Source organism: Triturus cristatus, chromosome 5_1, assembly GCF_964204655.1.
Source record: "Triturus cristatus chromosome 5_1, aTriCri1.1, whole genome shotgun sequence".
In the NCBI taxonomy this organism is placed as follows: Eukaryota; Metazoa; Chordata; class Amphibia; order Caudata; family Salamandridae; genus Triturus; species Triturus cristatus.
The window spans coordinates 805,496,604-805,513,361 of NC_140587.1; the positions used below are offsets into that span (position 1 = coordinate 805,496,604).

At 47.0% G+C, this 16,758-nt stretch overlaps 1 protein-coding gene across 4 annotated transcripts in view; it reads right to left on the reverse strand.

Moving 5' to 3' along the window:
- Window positions 1-16,758, reverse strand: part of MYOM1 (myomesin 1) — a 709,264-nt gene that overhangs the window by 260,647 nt on the left and 431,859 nt on the right. The gene's annotated exons all lie outside the window — the stretch shown is intronic.

Consider the following 16,758-nt stretch of genomic DNA (forward strand, 5'->3'; position numbering starts at 1 on the left):
TTTACACTGTGTAGCAGGGCGAGGCCGAACGAGAACACAACCGGCAGGTCATCCAAGGTGATCGACACGCTGTCGCCTCTTTTTTCCCATCAGCAGACTGAGTGGATCCCCTCAGGAGCGCAGTCACCCTTCGTGCAGGAAGAAACGGGACACCGTTCCTTTAACTGGAAAGGGTTCGCGTACAGCCCCGCCCATAGCAGTGACGACGAAGGAGGGGTTGAAATACCAGGAAGTGCACTAACCGCCTGTGTGCGTGGACACCCGGGAAGGAGAGGAGGACGACGGAACGAAGAGGGAGCAATAGATTCTGGACAGAGGAGCAGAGACAGAGGAGGGAGCCTCGGACAGCAGAGCGGAGAGCGAGGACGTGGTGCTGGACGTCGGCCGGAGGAGAGAAGGTCGGAGGACGAGCCCACGAGAGGAAGCAGTCTACGGGTTACGAGAGCCAGGAGGCCAACGACCCCGTGAGCCGCCCAGCCACGTTCCCGGAGGAGGGTGGCTCTCGCAGCTACGCGAGCGCTTCATGGGCTGGGTGGGGAGAAAGGGTGGGCGTCCGGAAAGGGGGGGAAAAAGAGGGACGTCTAGGCACTTACAGTTGCTAAGCTGGTGAAGATCCCGATCACAACCCTCCCTGAGCACCCAGTCACACGCTTCTTGACTCCTTGTGCACAGAGTGTTCCCTCACCCCCTTCCCTATCACTATAAAAGGAAAGACAGAGTGCTCACCTCAGGTTCTTTTTGTGTTTTCCGAGATCCTGGGCAATAAACTACCCTCAGACGACCAAGCCGGCCCGTATCGGACCGGACCCCGGGAGAGGAAGGATCACGGCGGGAAGGAAGGAACCCCGGGAACGGACCACAGAGACTCCCCTACCTTATTACCGACCCACCCCCATAAGAAAACGTGTGCACAAAGCAATAAAGACTCTAAAACCTCCGATACGCTCTCTCGTGTTATCTTCCCCTTCACAACTGCTGGAGAATGCGGGCACACTAGCCATCTGTACCCCAACGATGGACTCGCTTATTCAGCACCTGGTGAAGGGCCAGGACCAACTGAGCTGGGTCATGGAACAACAATTGACATCCGCCCAAGCAGATAGAGACACATTCAAAACAGCTGTGACCACCCAATTGGAGGGATTACATGAAACATTACGGACTCAGGGGGCCCCGACACCACAGGAGTCACGCATGCCTACCCCGGGACCTTCCGGGATCTCCCTCCAGAAATATACGGCCGGGGAGGACCCAGATGTGTTTCTCCTCAATTTCGAGCATGTTGCCCAGGCTTGCAGTTGGCCAGGGGAGAAGTGGCCATTCTTTTTGGCTCCTTTGCTTACAGGGGAGGCCCAAGCGGCTTATCAGGTGGCCAATCCGGGAGGAGTGACTCCCTACGCCGAGATCAAGAAGGTGATCCTCGACCACCTAGGACTAGACACCGAGGTATATAGGGTAAGATTTCGGAAAGAACGAGGCACACCGGGGGAGAACCCTAAAACGCTGTTCTTCAGACTGAAAATGGCCGCCGATAAATGGCTGACACCGGCCACTAGTACCAAAGAAGACATAATGGACCGGATATATCTAGAACAGTTTTTGAAACCATTACCCTATAATACCCAAAAATGGCCTCGCCAACACCCTCGTCTCACCACCGGACAAGCCATGGAAATGGCTGCAACCTATGCTCGGGCCCAGCCTAAACAGCTGGCATGGGAACCCGAGACTCGGTGGCGAGGGTAGGTCAACTTGCATGGCATGAGCCACGAAAAACTCCTACTTTGTGAAGAGTTGTTGCTCATGTTACATCCACCGAGTACTGTTGTGGTCTGGATCTATACTAAATAGGGTAGTACCAGACACTAACAGGTATTTTAATTAGGAGACATTGACTCGCTTTATACCACTTCAACTGAGAATATTAATATTATAACATTCTCTCTATTTTGTAGATAGTTTTGTTCTAGGTCCTGAAGAATAGCGAGTGCAATAACTCTATGCGAGAAACATGTTGACCATTAAATACTAACATAGGCCACTCTTACATGAGACATTATACTCTGTTGAGTGCTACACCTTCACATTTTTAATCAGGGAAGGAGGCCCTCAGAATAAAATTAATTCCCAATTGGCACTTTCAACCCTGTTTTATATCACTTATTCACATATACACCACCCAGGCCCCCACACCCGCACTTCACCATACGGCAGTTGGATTGAAGATCTCCGATAAAGTGCCCCTTATTAAGGGAGCCCGTTAGGCATTGCACCGCCGGCCCGACGAGGAGAAGCCCATATGATGAAGCATGACACCTGAAAGGGTGTGTGAGGGCATTATTATCCAACAAATGGATTACCAACTCTAAACGCACATTGTATGTAGTTGGGTCCAGCCCTTCCTTTGACTCTTCTTCTTCCTCTTTTTTCGTATATTGAGGAACAGCAGGAATACCCTTCCTTGGTAATTTGCACCCGAGAAGCCAACCCGCCCCGCCGGAACCCGATACGATCGGAAAAACCGCACAGAACCCTCAAAGATTCCCTCTCCGAGGCCAGCCGTGCCAACGTTCAGAGGACCCCAGTGCTTCGAGTGCGGGGCCTGGGGCCACATCGCCCGACTATGCCCACAACGGAAAACGGCGGAGGAGCCCATGGAGGTCGGCTACGTCCCCAGATCAATCCTCTATACCGCCGAGTTGGGGAGTGCATTCCATGTTAGTGTACGGGTGAATGGGAAGACCTTAAAAGCCCTACTAGACTCAGGTTGTCGACAGTCCATTGTACAGGGAGAATTTGTACGATCCCACCAGATCCTCTCTGACACGCAGGTACACGTCAGATGTGTGCATGGAGACATTAAACCCTACGCAGTCGCCATCATACCCATTGGCTTGCCCGACGGCCTGCTTTGCTCTGCCAGGGTGGGTGTGCTAGACTCCCTACCGGAAGACCTTATCCTGGGAACAGACAACCCCAAGTTTCTGGACCTATTCACTAGAACCTTGCAACAACAGGCCGCATCACGGGGCACGAGGTCGGTCCCTAGTTTCCCCCTCTCTACTCTGACCACCCCCGAGCCCTGGGTATTGGACAGGAGTTTTAAGTTTGCACAGACAAACGATGCCTCACTAGGTAAGGCATGGGAGCAGGCTCACCGAGATCAGGATAACCCCAATCCATCATTCCCTCGTTTTCTCATAAAGGAGGGACTACTATACAGGCAAGGAAACAGGGAAGACCCCCACCAGCTAATTGTTCCGACGACCTTTCGAGAACAGATCATGTTCTTCTCTCACTCCCACTTAACGGCAGGGCACATAGGAAGCAAAAAAACCACACAGAATGTGCTGGGCCACTTCTACTGGCCTGGGGTATACAGGGATATCAAGACCCACTGCCAGGCTTGTGAAATATGTCAAAAGAAGAACACCCATCGCCCCCCAGCGGCGCCTCTCCAGCCACTTCCGATCATAGGAACCCCGTTTGAACGAGTGGGGATGGACCTCATAGGACCCTTGCCAAAAACCCGCAGGGGAAACCAGTATGCGCTCGTCATAGTCGACTACGCTACCAGGTTCCCCGAAGCGTTCCCCTTAAAATCCCCTACATCCCATCTCATTGCAGAGAGCTTCTTGGAACTCTTTTCCAGAGTAGGGTTCCCCAAAGAAATCCTAACGGATCAAGGGACTCCGTTCATATCCCGCTTGATGAAAGAGGTGTGTGGGCTTTTTCAGCTAAGGCTGATCCGTACGGCAGTCTACCATCCTCAAACCGACGGCCTGGTCGAGAGGTATAACGGGACGCTGAAAGCCACGTTAAAGAAAATGCTGACGGTGAACGGAAAGGAATGGGATCAACTACTCCCCCTGGCCCTTTACGTCATATGGGGACAAAGACAGAGCAGTCTCGGATGCTCCTCATTCGAGATGCTGTACGGACGACAACCACGGACGCTCCTGGACATGACCAAAGAGGCCTGGGAGAAGGAAGAAGGCGAACAGGAAAGGGGGATGCTCGAATATACGAAAGCGCTGAAGTCCAAAATAGGAAAACTGAGGGATCTAGCCTACTCCAATTTGGAGAAAAACCAGAAGACCCAGAAAGCCTATTATGACAAAGGCAAGAAGTGGAGACGATTAGACATCGGTGATTGGGCCCTGGTCCTCCTTCCCTCATCCACCAAGAAGATCCAATCGGAATGGAAGGGGCCATATAAAGTGGTGAGGACTATAGGGAAAACCAGCTATCAGCTCCAAGTTAACGCCAGGAAGCAACAAACCTATCACATCAACTTGTTGAAAAAATGGATAGGACCCCCACCAAAGCCGGCCAACCTGACCTTACCGATGCTTGCCCCTTCCCTCTCCACTCTGACTGACCTAGTGGTGAATGACGACCTTACGGATCCGGAGAAAGAGGACCTCCGAAACACCTTATTGCCCTTCGCCACCCTCTTTTCGGATCAGCCGGGCAAAACCTCCTTGACCGAACACCGCATTGAAACCACACCAGGCCGGATCATTAAACAGCGCCCCTACCCCATACCAGCGGCCAGGAGATCAGCCATACAAAAAGAAGTGGAGACCATGCTGAAACTAGGGGTGATAAGGCCCTCGAGGAGTGAGTGGCCTTCCCCCATTGTCATGGTACCAAAACCAGATGGGAGTACAAGATTTTGTATGGATTTCAGAGCCCTGAATGAAATCTCCTTGTTCGACGCCTGCCCCATCCCTCGTATTGATGAGCTGATCGGGAAGTTGGGAGAAGCCAAGTTCATCACGACCTTAGACCTAACCAAAGGGTACTGGCAGGTACCCTTGCGCGAAGAAGACCGAAAGAAAACCGCCTTCGCCACCCCGGACGGACTATACAAGTTTACGGTATTGCCCTTTGGCTTACACGGAGCCCCCGCAACATTCCAGCTCCTTATGAATACCGTGATCGGTGACTACCGGTCATTTTCATCTGCCTACCTCGATGATATCGTGATTTTTAGCACCACCTGGGAACTACATTTACACCATCTCTGAACCATTTTAGAGGCCCTACAACGGGCGGGATTACACGTGAACGCAAAAAAATCCAGGGTGGGGATACCACAAGGTGAGATACCTAGGGTACGTGTTGGGACACGGCATGATAGAGCCCCAGATAGAAAAGGTCAGGGCAATAGCGGAAACCCCCTTTCCCAGAACAAAGAAAGAAATGAGAGGATTTTTAGGATTGATAGGGTATTACCGTCGCTTCATTCCCCAATTTTCAGAAATAGCCACCCCCCTCACGGACACCCTCAAACAAGACATGAGGTCCCAGACCCTGCTAACGCCCTCCCCCGCTATGTGGAAAGCATTTAATGCCTTGAAGCGAGTGATCACCACCAGTCCCGTATTGTCCTCACCTGACTTTTCCCGCCCGTTCGTTCTTCACACCGATGCCTCTGACTATGGCATTGGGGCTGTCCTCTCCCAACAAAACCCGGAAGGTACCAACCATCCCATCTTATATATCAGCAGAAAATTGTTCCCACGAGAGTTGAAATACCCCACGGTTGAAAAAGAGTGCTTAGCGATAAAATGGGCTGTCGACAAGCTGAGGTATTATCTTGAGGGCCGTCCCTTCACCCTTTTCACCGATCACGCTCCCTTGCAGTGGATGAGCCGCAACATCTCCCTGAATCCGAGAGTGATGCGTTGGTTTCTCTCCCTCCAGCCATTCTCATTTACAGTACGGCATAGGAAAGGCTCGGAGAACAAAAGTGCAGATTATCTCTCTCGCAATCCTCTCCCGAATCAGGAGATTCCTAGGGGGGAGGTGTGTAGCAGGGCGAGGCCGAACGAGAACACAACCGGCAGGTCATCCAAGGTGATCGACACGCTGTCCTCTCTTTTTTCCCATCAGCAGACTGAGTGGATCCCCTCAGGAGCGCAGTCACCCTTCGTGCAGGAAGAAACGGGACACCGTTCCTTTAACTGGAAAGGGTTCGCGTACAGCCCCGCCCATAGCAGTGATGACGAAGAAGGAGGGGTTGAAATACCAGGAAGTGCACTACCGCCTGTGTGCGTGGACACCCGGGAAGGAGAGGAGGACGACGGAACGAAGAGGGAGCAAGAGATTCTGGACAGAGGAGCAGAGACAGAGGAGGGAGCCTCGGACAGCAGAGCGGAGAACAAGGACGTGGTGCTGGACGTTGGCCGGAGGAGAGAAGGTCGGAGGACGAGCCCACGAGAGGAAGCAGTCTACGGGTTACGAGAGCCAGGAGGCCAACGACCCCGTGAGCCGCCCAGCCACGTTCCCGGAGGAGCGTGGCTCTCGCAGGTACGCGAGCGCTTCACGGGCTGGGTGGGGAGAAAGGGTGGGCGTCCGGAAAGGGGGGGGGGGAAAGGGGGACGTCTGGGCACTTACAGTTGCTGAGCTGGTGAAGATCCCGATCACAACCCTCCCTGAGCACCCAGTCACACGCTTCTTGACCCCTTGTGCACAGAGTGTTCCCTCACCCCCTTCCCTATCACTATATAAGGAAAGACAGAGTGCTCACCTCAGGTTCTTTTTGTGTTTTCCGAGATCCTGGGCGATAAACTACCCTCAGACGACCAAGCCGGCCCGTATCGGACCAGACCCCGGGAGAGGAAGGATCACGGCGGGAAGGAAGGAACCCCGGGAACGGACCACAGAGACTCCGCTACCTTATTACCGACCCACCCCCATAAGAAAACGTGTGCACAAAGCAATAAAGACTCTAAAACCTCCGATACGCTCTCCCGTGTTATCTTCCCCTTCACACACTGAGACATTTATTATTCATTGTATGTATTCATGCTCTAAATAGTTGCATTTATTTTATGTGTAGAAAGGTGCACATATTCTGTTACCCTGTACACATGTTAGCTTAGCAAAACTAGGCCTCGAGAAGAAAATAGTTCAGTTGCAGCTCACGTTAAGACTCAAATGTAATTCACGTTTAACTTTCATTATGGAATGTATGCTGTTGAGTTTGTTTCTATTGCAGGTGTGGATAAGGGTCATTATGTAAAATAAAGGAGTTTTGTCTTAGTAGATGGCAAAGCATGAGAAGGAAGAATCGGCCGAGTTAACAAGCAAGGAGAGGAATTCTCTCGGGAAAGGAATGACCAAGGACGAGAAGAGATAACCTTCTATCTAGCTGGAAAAGGTGCTGAAAGTATCCAGTTGTGCCAGAGCTATGGAAATTTCCCTAGGAGAAGTCACATGAGAGTGTCACATCAATGGCAGATGATATTATGTGCTATGTTTAGTTAGGGAGAGAGTCCATCTTAGGTTTCCTTAGAGAGCAGACCGATGCTTCTGCTTGCGTGTCTTTAAGCTACTTGACCCATCGTCGGAGTGTTTTCTACTGAAGACTCTGATGGCTGACACCTTTCTTCTTACCTTACTTGATTATGTTCTTACTCAAATGGTTTCGTTAAGGGCCGCCCTTATTAAAGTAGTGTTGGGAAAGTTACCTTACTCATGCTCATTAAAGAGAATAATCTGATGCAATGTAACCTTAACTTCTTTTTCTTGATTACCTGCATCATTATCTTAGAGTTAGTCATTTGCTTTGTATTATATAGGGTACATCCCTTAGGGAGATTTGGACTTAATCTGATCTTTATACGATTTTGCTGAGATTGATCTACATTGATTTGTTTCTAAACTTATAATTAAACCTACTAAACACAGATCAAAGAGTCGATTGGATTAATGTGTAGACACTTTGGTTAAACTGTGCGGGAATGATAACAAGTGATTTATTTCCTTTCACCACTCACTCTGCTAGAAAGACCTGTCCCCTCTGGAGAGAACTGTGTAAACTGGCCTAGACGTTAACAGGATAGTGAGGGAAGAGAAGTGGGCAGTGTTGGGAGGGATGTGGAATGTGGATAGAGATGAGAGGGCGGAAAGTGACAGTTGAGAGGGGCAGAGCCAGAAAAAAGTGGCGTTGACAGGAAGTAGGCACTGACACAAGAAGAGGATACATACTGGATAAGAGAGAATAGGAGAGTGGCCAGGGAGGGGAGCGTTTGTCAGTGACAGGATTGTTGATCTGTGAGGTGAGAGATGGACAGTGAGTGGAGAGGTACAGGGTGAGGGGAAAAATGGACAGTGAGAGGGGTGATGAACTGTGACAGAAGAGATGGGAACTCAGTGACAAAAGAGGCGGACTGTGATGGGAAAGGTAGATAGTCATGGGAGAGAGGACCACTGGCAGGAGATCTGGGGAATGATAGGAGAGGGATGCCATGCCACTGGATGGGGCTGTGCGGGAGACTGGGCCATGAAGAGTATGGACTGCAGCTAGAAGGGGCAATGAAAAGAGAAGAATAAATAGAATGTAAACAAAGACTGATAAAAGAGGAATTGCCCAATCCCGCACTGCAAGTGTTCCAGAATGTTGCACCATGTCAGAGAGCTCACAGCTGTGATCTCGCTTTCTTCCCGGGCTGGGATCCAGACCACCGTTGTCGCTCTGTATCAGCATGTGATTCAACAATTAGAAGCATCCATGATTCCCAGTAGGATGCGCCATGGATTACAAGCGGAGCAAGGGTTAGCTGCTACCCCGGGTTGGCCGCTATGCACCAGGCCACGCTACCACTGGAAAAGATAAGCGTGCGGTCCCTGACAGCTGAGTCACAGCTTTTAATGCTATTACCCAAAACTAAAAGCCACTTAGCAGAAAGAGACAACAGCAAGGAGTGAAGCTCATGCCAAACCTTAGGTTTGCAATATTGGAAGATGGATGGTAAGTAACAACACTTATTCTACAGGTTTCACTACTGGTTGGAGGACATCATTGAACACTGTTACAACAAACTGCAGGTATCACTGTTTTATTGCACCCGTTAACAACCAAAGAGGACTGAGAGGCATTTCCGGGTCACCAGAGAAATTATCCCCACTGGAGGCCATATAAGGTCTGTGTTCATTTTTTGTCTTTGCCTGGCAACATTTGAGGATACCTCGTAACCCTGTTCTATGACCCTTGTATCCCTGTTGATTCAATTGGTTTTCTTCTACATGTGTGCTAGTGATATTAATTTTTGCTGTATTGTTGTTGCTTGCTGCATTGTTTTTTCTATTTTCCTGCTTTTGTGAGTGTTTTTAAAGATTTTTTGGACAACATTGATATTTTTAGCACCTTACCTACAACCCCCTATTGACTGTCCAAATATCCTGGAAACAGTAGTGTGGTGTCTAGTGTCTAGTATCGTCCTTCCTCAAAAAAGAAGGAATAGGTAACAGATGTGTGAAACACTTATGAACATACAATCTCCATCGGGCCAACAAGTTAGTGGCTGATTTAGACAGCAGAGTTTAGTATTTACTCAATCAGGAGATCAGAGTAAAATAATCTGTCACCCTGACGGAGATGGACATCTCTTACATTAGCAGGAACTGCAGTACTGGCGGTTCCTGTCAATATATTGAAAGTGTGGCATGCAGCTACACCAACATGAGGGTGCCCTACAACATACTTTCAATATCTTTTTTCATTTTCAGAAACAAAATCCCAAAGCGGGAATTTGTTTTCTGAAAATAAAAAAGGTAATGATCCTCTCACCATGTGAGTTTTCTCCCCTGGCATTGGGGTCATTAAAATCTTTTACTTGCACTTGCAGCCGGTGTGTGAGAGTAAAAACTGGCTATTTATCCACCCACTCTAAATAGGGTGGGAGACAAATGAGCAAACCTCAGACAGACCTTATTGCATCGGGCCGTCAAAAGAATATGTCAGCAGTGGAGATGGAGTAGTGTCCGTTTCTTCCATACTTAAGTTTCACCCTACTCTATATGAGGCAGGCAGAACTTCAGTTTGGCAGAGAAGGTGCTTTGTCATCGCTGCAGCGGAGTACCCTAGCGGCCAAACTCTAAATCAGGCCCTTACTAAGGTCCCTCCCTTTCGACACCATCAATCATCCCACCATTTAATCCCACCACCAAAGATTGGGGGAGGGGGCAACATAAAAACATTTTGCTCTTTGAGGGGATGAAAATCGCTGGTATGGTACGAGATGGATCTCTCTGATACACCATACTTGTTCTATCTTCAGAATCAATTAAGTTGGTGAGGCACATGCTGTCCACATAAATCTTTCAGTGAGACCTGTGTTGACATCATCCACAGTATCATGGAATGGCTGTTCTGCCCACCATATACTAGCAGATCTCCTATGCATATTCAAGGTTCCTTGCCCTACTCTCCACCCCTCCAAGTTAAGAGATGTCCATTGTGTCTCCTCCAGTTGCTGTCAACTATCCTGCTGTTGGTAAACAAAATCTCGGCCTTATTCGATGGCATAAATGTGTCTCCTGAAACCTGCATCCTATATCCACACAACCTTCAGGCATGCCTGTTCTACCAGTCCTCCTGCAGCTGCTACTAGTAATGGGTAGTATTCTTGTGAGTAAATGTCACTTACCATGAATGTCAAAGGTCCAAGATAATAAAGTGATACTTATTAGATGCCAACATTACGTTACAAGGGCAGACTGGTCGGGCAGATGTACTAGGACACAAAGTATAATGCTTAATAATGGTCACTGTCCGGTGGGAGCCATACCTGCGAAAGCATGTAGTGTTTCATTTACAAGTAATAGGTAGAATAGTTGAAAGTAGACTTCAAAAGAAACTATATGGTACCTTTGCCTTCTGTGGCTGAAACGTGATATTTCAGTTAAAAGCGAGTGTCTCACACCATTTCTGCTACGTGGTGGCGTTGCAAATATTTTGACAGACTGTGGACCCCTCAGGTCATAGCCTGTGTGGGGTCCAAGCAAGAACGCTTATTTCTGGTCCTGCCCCAAACCCTACAAATCCCATACCCAAAAGTGAAATGGTTGATGTAGACCACAGAATGGGTTTAAGGGTTGAAACTGGGTAGTGTCTCTGTTACTGGGTTTCTGGGGTAATGAGTCCTCATTTGAGTAGCAGAGAGTACTAGACACAGCACCTAAGATGTTCAAGGAAATTCAAAGGCCCTTTTTTGGAACTGGACATCTGTGGTTACGTTCGTTTGTGGTGTCTGTGGCACCCACAATATCACTAGGTATGGTGACAACCACAGGTGCCGGGGCACCCTAGGTGGGGTTCAGTTGGGCACCAACGGTTTGGGGCAGAAACCTGGATGGCATTTAAATACTGGTACCCAACAATGTGAAAAGGGGATTGTAGAGACCTCTTCAAGGCCACACTCCCTGTCCACCACCGTACAATTTACCAAAGTATTTACAACCCGAAAGAAGAGCTGTTATGCAGGGGCTGATTGAGGCTGCAGTACATGCTTAACAGCAGCTACAGTTCAGTGATCTGTCTGGTCTGTCAAGACCAGATGGAAAGTAGACCTCCTGGCTCTTGAGTGGCCTCTTCCCTTGACTCAGTCCTTCAAGCAGGTCTCTATCATATAGGTCTTATTCAGCCGAAGTCACACACAAAACCTGAAGGTATCCAGGCACCGACGTGACCAATACTAAGAGGTAGATCTTCAGCCTCTTCTTATATTGGCAAAGCTGACAAACTTCCTGATATAAAAAGGATGATTATTCACCAACAGCCACAAGCAACATGCAAAGGTTTTCTACCAAAAGTGTTTCTCCTAATTAATACCATTTACAGCCATTCTTTGTCTCGTAATCATAAACTCCTACACGGTTGGTAAACTTTCAACCTTGATTTCCTATAAGTCAAGGCATCTTAAAATGTCTAGCTAGGGTATGAAATGTAACTTGCTTCACTATTGGAAGTGAGTGGAGCTTAAGAAGCGTAGAAGTAATATGCTAAGACTTTTTTCAATGCCATGACGAGATGCAACATTTTGTAATTTTTGAAGGAGAGCTAAAACATTTTTGGAAGTATCCACAAAAGCAGAGCTTCAATCGGTGACTCTGGATAGTATTTAGAGAATACGCGAATTGGAAAGTAGCAGGTCTTGGTCAGGATGTTGCCACGAATGCTGTTGAAGGTTTCTAACCTTGCTAATGGCTCTTAACTTTGCTTATTCTCTAGCAGTTATGAGGCTCATGCACTTTGCCAATTGTAACGTTTGGGCTGAACAGCAGCAGTTCAGTTTTATTAGTATTAAAATATATCCAGTTTTCACACATCATTGCTTGGATCACCTCCAGGAAGCTGGACAGGGTACTGGACTAGAGGGAGCAGCGACTGGATTTCCTCAGCATATATGCTAAGCTCTATCCCCAGGCAAAAAGATTGGGAGAAGGCTTCATACAGAGGTAACAGAGCATGCAGACAGAGGAGCTTCTTGGAGCCCTCCAAACATCAACATCCACCCAACAACTGGTGTTGATGTACCAGTCAGAAGTATTTGAGATGTTCAGACTTTCAAACCAACTGAGGGAGGAGGGACACCCCCTATACGCCATAAGTGACTGACCAGCATACCTATAATCAATGAGATCAAATGTGATTTCTATAATCAAATATATCAAATGGGATTCGAAGGTCAAGCAATACTAAGGGCCTGGTTTAGATGTTGGCAGAAGGGTTACTCCGTCACAAAGGTGACGAATTTCCCATCCGCCATAATATAAATCCCATTATATCCTATGGGATTTATATTTGGGTGGACTGGATATCCGTCACCATTGCGACAGAGTAACCCGTCCGCCAAGATATAAATCAGGACCTTAGAGTGATGATTTCCATGAGCCACTCTCTCATATTCATCCTTGCCTTTACCGAGATTTCCTGTGGGCTGAAACCCGATTGCCACTCTCACAATAGACTATTCTCTTCCAGATGTTGGGCTAATTAATTGCCTGGTGCGCTTTCTCAAGAGTTTTTTAAAGGTCTTTAACTTGCATGGTTGGTGGGATTTAGGGAGGGTTTTTTGAGTGATTGCTCCAAGCAGGTTTTAGACACGTTGGGAGCAGTGTGGTAGTGAACCGCCAGCTTCAGAAGCTTAAGCGGGGTGTCACTGGCTGCCTGGGAAGACAACAAATAGAGAAATGATGAAAGTAAGGAAACAGAGAGAGGAAAATAGAAAGAGTAAGTGAGAGAGATGAAAAGGTGTGTAAAAGTAAAGATGGCGAGAAAAAAGCTGAGTAGATGCGAAGTGGAAATAAAAAAGGGAAGAAAAGCTGCATGAAAGGTTGAAAACATGAAAGGAGAGAAGGAAGAAAAGGTGAACGAAAGGAAGGAAGGGTGAAAGGAAGGAAGGTGAATTAATGGATGGCAGGGTGAAAGGATGGACAGAATATAGGGTAAAAGAATAGATGACAGAGTGAAAGGACGAATAAAGAAAAGGTGAATGGATGGATTGAAGTGTGGAAAAATTGATGAGTGAAAGTCTGAGTGAATGGGCAGATAGGTGAAAAGATGGAGGAAGGAAGAGAAAAAGGATTGATAGGTGGAAAGATGGAAGTATACTTGGCTATATTGGTAGGTGAAACAATCAATGTATATGTGAAAAGATGGATGGATTGAAGAAAGTATCATTGGATGGGTAAGTGGGAGGAAAAGGTGAAGGGAAAAAACAATGAGTAGATAGATGGTAGAGCGAGAGCATTGTTGACTAGTTGGAAGAATGAGTAAATGGAACTCTTCTAAGGAGGGTTGGGCTCACTGGTTTTGCATGTTCAGTGTGACTAAATGTAGGGTTCAAAGTGGGGGTAATTTTTGTGTTCCTTTTATTCAGTTGGTTGGGCGTTTACCTTCGAACCATTAATAATCTTTGACCGAACAGAAAACAAGGCCTGGCAGATCTTTTTTTGCCAGAAAAGAGGGGTATGGACTGGAGGGATGCAAGATTCAAAACTCTCACAAGTGATCGGCTATCTTGCTCCTCCATGAGTCTATGGCAACCGTCTCTCTGATGGATAGCGCTTTGTGCATAAAGACTTGTGTACTGCCTGAGCTGAAACTGGCATATTTATGGAATTTATGGAACTACAAGTCTTCACCTTGGGGCTAGGGCAGCACCTCTCCTTTATTCATAGTCAAAGTCCTTCTCTAGAATTACAAGTACAGCAGTACAGCTTCTGTAATGTCCTGGACCTCCTGGTGCATCACCCTTCCCAGCTGATGCTTCAAATTAATTCAAGGTTATTACAATGCAGTGGGTCCAGAGCTGATGGAAAGAGAGGACCCACTCAGAAGGGAGGCCTTCTTCAAAGTACAACCCATGAGACAGCCAGTGCAGGGGCCATCTTCTCAAGCCTTCTGAACCTTAGGTGAGAGTATCAAATATAGGTATGTGGAAAGAAAAAAACCTATAAATACGGCTTGTTACTGAGCTAGGGAACTTTCATGTGAAATGTTTGCAAGCAAGACTCTGTCACTACCACAAAGACTCCTTACATACCACTTTTAAAAAAATGTCTCCCTGTGGGTGGAGAGGTAAAGAGCATCAGTTATGAGAGACTGCCTAGACTTTGGCAAGAGGGTTAATGAGTAGCTGCCGCAGAGGTACACTTAAAAAGGCCTGAACCCATGTACATCAAAGAAGCAGGATTTGAAAGATGGTTGTCCGTGAGTCAATTCCCCAAAAGTTTCACTATAAATAATCCACATTGCAAGAATATTCCATCTTGGAGACTTTTTAATCACATTTAAGGTTGCAACAGCAAATGCCTTGCATGGCAGGAAAACGTAATATCTCAAAAGCTTCCAAAACACACGAAACGCGAAACCAAGACATCATATGGCTTGAAGTCAAGCAGTGGCAAAAAGGACAAAAAATTAAAACAGTATTTGCAAACTATACCTCCAGGATCTAGTATACCAGCTCACTATTCAAATGGCTAGCTCCACTTCTTCTGCACTCCAGAAAATAAATAAACACTTACCGCTGTATCAGGTATCATCCACCATCAAAAATGGATGCGACTCCTCCCAATCACTGGTGCCAACCATGTGGCACATCCACAATCTCCACACCCGTTCCTGTATTCTTTTTTTTTTTTTTAATGAATTTTAATCATCTCCTGTTCTTATGTATAATGTTCCATTGACTGTCAGCTAGGTTTGTATGACATAAACACCAATACTTATGGAAACATTTAAATAATGACTCACTATAAGAAAATACTATTTGTGAGTTAAAGCCCAGATTTACTAACATTTCGCTTGGGATCTGTGTCACAAAAGAGATGCAAATCAAGCGCAAAGTGTTGTGGTGGGATTTACATTCCAACACAAATCATGATTGAGTTGGAATATTGACAATATTAATGCAAATTACCGCTAAGCGCTACTTTGTATCAAGGAGGTGTACTACGGGTGGTACATGGGCGTTCCCCTGCAACCATCCATAAGTTTTGATGCAAACCTCTATCGACTAACATTTGTAGTGCATGAGTTTCACCTAAAAATTATGCCTCCTCAAGCAAGGCGTGACAGTTAAGCTACTTTTAAAATTCTTCAAATTTTTCAAACATGTGCTGCACTGTACAACAAACATACAACGTGGGAAAAATATTAACGCATAGTTTTTGTGCTGGAAGGGTCCATGTTCAGTACAAAGCCTGTGCTTGATGGAATGCAAACACCCTTGCACTACTGTGCAAGGGTGTGTGCGTTGGCAGCCTAGAGTGCGCCAGGGCTGGAGTAAAGAAACACAGCACCATATCTTAGCAGATATGTCACTGTTTTCCTCTTACCTTTTGACGTAATCTATTGCAGCAACTTTGGTAGTTGAGCTGCGCTACCCCAATACTTAACGAATCTGCCCCCAAATCTTTAGGGTGGTGTTTATATAAAACAACTTTGGGGCATATTATCAAGAAACAGAGTTAAAATTATCGCCGCTTTAGCGGCAGATAACTGCCGCTAAAGCGGCGAAAATGGGCTTGATAATATGCCCGTGAGAACTCCAATAGAAGCCCATGTTTTGGTGTGAACATGGGCTTCTATTGGAATTCTCAAGGGCATATTATCAAGCCCATTATTGCCGCTTTAGCGATAATTTTAACTCCACGCTTGATAATATGCCCCTTTGTTTTCCCATTGCAGTTTCAGATGTTACTAACAGTGGCGGCTTCCTGCAAGGGAGAGTGGGGGGGCGGGCAAAACAGTAAACTAGAATAACTTCATGCTGACATGCAGTACATTATCGTTTTGAAGTTGAAATGTTTAACTTTAAAACGGTAATGTAATGCATGTCGTCAATTTAGGGATACATACAGACATAAAATACATTTTTTTAAAGGAAATAAAAGTCACTTACCTCCGTCCTCGCTCCAGTCCCGGTGTTCTTCTTTCCTCCAGTGAGTCCCAGCCAAGTCCCCTAACCAATCCTGGTGCTGATCTCATGCTGTGAGAGCGGTGACAGGATTGGATGGAACAGGCTCTCTAAGCGCTCCAAAGAGTACTGGAGGCCTTTGCTTGGTCTCAACCCAGCTGCCCAAGACAGCAGGGTTGAGAGGTTTAAAATGCACATGTCTGGCTGGCCGTCCCAAGATGGCCGGCCAAAGAGACATGCACACTTTAAAGTGCCCAGCCCAGCACCTCTCTGCTGCTTTCAGTCTGGAGCGGCCCACCCCCGTCCTGAGACTTGGGACGGGAGTTTGCAGTGTCAATGAAAAACAAAATGGTAATAATGTTTATAACCATTTTATTTTTCACTGGGGGCATTTTAACTAGTGGGGCGATGCGCCTCCGCCTTAGCGAAGGAGCCGCCCCTGGTTACTAATCAAAGGGTAAGAATCACTTCAGCCCTTACTGGTAAAAGTGAATATGCATTATAAATTTTCTTTAGAGTGAGTGGTGCAGGGTGAATA